This window comes from Primulina eburnea, chromosome 2 (genome assembly GCF_022965805.1).
Source record: "Primulina eburnea isolate SZY01 chromosome 2, ASM2296580v1, whole genome shotgun sequence".
NCBI classification, from domain to species: domain Eukaryota; kingdom Viridiplantae; phylum Streptophyta; class Magnoliopsida; order Lamiales; family Gesneriaceae; genus Primulina; species Primulina eburnea.
Window position 1 is genome coordinate 6,814,142 of NC_133102.1, and position 3,209 is coordinate 6,817,350.

The 3,209-nt window shown below is 34.8% G+C and overlaps 1 long non-coding RNA gene across 1 annotated transcript; it reads right to left on the reverse strand.

Moving 5' to 3' along the window:
* Positions 1-1,959: 1,959 nt before the first annotated feature.
* LOC140824539 (uncharacterized) lies at positions 1,960-2,979 on the reverse strand. The gene is made up of 3 exons (XR_012116366.1): positions 2,853-2,979; positions 2,270-2,712; positions 1,960-2,166 (listed from the first exon to the last, which is right to left on the reverse strand). It is a non-coding gene; the product is annotated as an uncharacterized lncRNA (long non-coding RNA).
* Positions 2,980-3,209: the final 230 nt, after the last annotated feature.

Consider the following 3,209-nt stretch of genomic DNA (forward strand, 5'->3'; position numbering starts at 1 on the left):
TGTAAGTACGTAAAGACAAGTAATAACCAGTTTCACATAAATCGCGTTTTATACTTGTCGCGATATAAGAAAATAGCACTTTTCTCCCGATACATTCAGCCGTTATTTACTGCAAAATGCCTTCACCCTTCCATCCCATATATCATATATAAATGCAACTGTATATATATTCAATTCAAATATTCAATCCATCAGCATTCAATGGAGGATCGCAACCTTTCACGCCAAAATGCGCTGCAGATCAACGATGATATTTTCCACAAGTGTCGCCGCCGCTGCTTCTTCCTCCCGTGTTTCGATAAATCCGCCGGCGGAACCCCCTCCCAATCCTCCACCGTGCGAATGACGTGGTGGCAGAAGCTACATACAGCCGAGAACGAAAGTAAAAGCTCGCTGTGGTCCCGAGGTTTGAGCGCTTTGAAAAAGATCCGCGAGTGGTCGGAGATCGTGGCAGGGCCGAAATGAAAGACTTTCATCCGACGGTTTAACCGGGATAAAGACAGGGACACGAATTTCCGGTATGATCCGTTGAGTTACGCCATGAATTTCGACGAGGGGAACGGACATTTTGAGGATGATGATGAAGAGGGAGACAGATTTCGGCCTCGGAATTTCTCGGCCAGGTACGCCAAGAGTTCCATAGACTTTGACAACGGCGGGCATGGGCACATATTAGTTTAATACGCGCCTCTTCAGCTAACTCAAGCTTAATATTCGCTCGATTATTGTTAATATAGATTCGATACAGTGATTATTACCATGTTTGATTTTTATTTTTACGTGTTTGTACATACATGGGAAAGCTACGATATGATCGAGTGTTTCGGTTGAAAAGTTGTTCCAATCTTCGATATAATTTGAGTCGCATGCATATTTGAGTTTAGTTTGATTATCAAACACGTAAATATCACAACTTGCGTGCAACTTGTTTATATCTATATTCTTTCTTCTTCCCTGGTATTTGATTTATTTAATGTTTCGTGTTGTAGAAAATAACGACCGACGAGGGAAAAAAGTTTGTTTAATGCAACATGTAATGATTACCAAAGTTAATGTTTCAAAAAAACTAACAAAAAAAAGTTTTTTTTTTTTAAAAAAAAGTTAATTTCTGATAAATTTTGAAGTTGTCAATACGATTGGGGTGTGTTTGGTGACAGTGATGAGATAAATAAATGATTGATTATGCTATAGAAAACAATGTTGATATATTATTAATTAAACATTATGTGATGCTAATAAGATTGTTTGATTCAACATTTTGAATATTTGATTAGCTTCTAAATATTAATAAATTTACAATTTTACCCTTGAGGTAGGCAAAGGACCTCGCGCATATGCGCGCTCTGTCGCGCGCATATGCGCGAGGAGGCCAGTAGCTACGATGCGAGAACAGAGGCACTCGCGCATATGCGCTGAAGTGTGCGCGCATATGCGCGAGAAAACCGTCGCTATTAGCGATCGCTAAATGTTTAGTATAGTTTAGTTTCCTTTGTTAATCTGCGCGGTTCATCTTATTACTTCAGCATGAACTTATTTTTCTTATTTTTTACTTCATCAACATTGATATGCCGAAGTAAAATATAATAAAAAAATATAGTGAAGCCCGTATTTTTAAACATCCGAAGTAAAATATATTATTTTACTTCGCTTTTGTTATTACTGAAGTTATTGGTAATGTATTACTTCGTAATTTATTATTGCCGAAGTAAAGCCTACCGAAGTAAAATCCGATTTTTCTACTAGTGGTTAAGAAAAATAATTACAAAACAATAAGGTAAATGACATATGAACAATGGACTAAATAAGTTACAAGATTCAACATCTAAGTTTCTAAATATTAATAAAGTTACTATTATACCATTGCTAAGTTTACTTATTAGTTAAATAAAAATTTACGTTTTTTTAGAAGCTATCATTTTCTCATTCTCGTTAGACTCACACTACTTCTTGACATCGATGTTGTTTCATCATACGAGTCATGTAGTAATTTGTCAATACCAATATCAACATCATTTCATTTTGCTTTTCCTTATCATTTAAATCCTCCGCCATGTCAGAAAATCCTCGTGCATGATCACCAGTAGCTCTATCATTTCCAAAAATTTCATACCAATCATGATAAAATGGCCAAGACTTGTTTCCCATCAGCCTTGCACTTGGATCAGCCTATAAAACCAAAAACAAAAAAGAAAAGAAGAGATATGCACACTTATGACATGTAAAATAGTTAAAATAACACAAAAATAATATATACAATGTAAAAACTTACCTTCGTGTATTCATTCCAATCAACATCTTTTACACAAATCATTTTATCGATATCATTCTACCCTATCTCACTTCGAGTAAGCATAGTAACCAATGATCCATGGTTTTTTTTTCCATACATGAACTTTTGAGTTGATATGAGGAATTCCACGTATAACTCTTTCTGGAAATGATTTCCGCATTTCATTTTCAAGAATAGTTAAGTGACCACTACAAAATCCATTCTCGGATTTCCATCAAGTTCTAACAACAACTTTCAATGCGTCGATCAATGCTTCTTCTTCTTTACCGACCATATTCGTCGTATTTTGTCTGTTTTGTTACTTTTCACACTGTCAGATTGGATGCTTGGCGGTTTCATAACTGTTCACCGCATTAATAATAATGAAAGAGAAATGTCACATTTAACTCAGCAAATGAATGAAATATTATGGCACAAATGCACTTCAAATACATGGACACTCAACAAATTTCGGCAACAAGAGATTCACGACATTTATATGATGAAATTTTCTTGACATCATACATCATAACACTTGAATTTACCAACATAACTACAAGACAAGCATAACAATTATAAAGACAAACTATCCAACAAATATCTAGAGATACAATTCAACTTGTAACTTATAAACATCTTAAACATGGAGTTGTCTAACAACTCATAATATTCAAATTCAAATATCATTAAAGCAAGAAAATTCGAGGAAATCCTAATGATTGGTTGTACATTGTCATTGCTAAATTTTCTCTCCAATATCATGCAATCCATTATGAGTTCATTCAGCGAATAATAAAGGGCAACTTCATTTTCTGAGGTATCCATGACAATGTCGTTGACTGCACGAAAAAAAATTGGTCATAGTTTATATCCTTATTCAAATAACAAAATTGTAAAAGCATACTAGAGAAGGTGCTGTCTGCTTGAATAGAGAAGCACA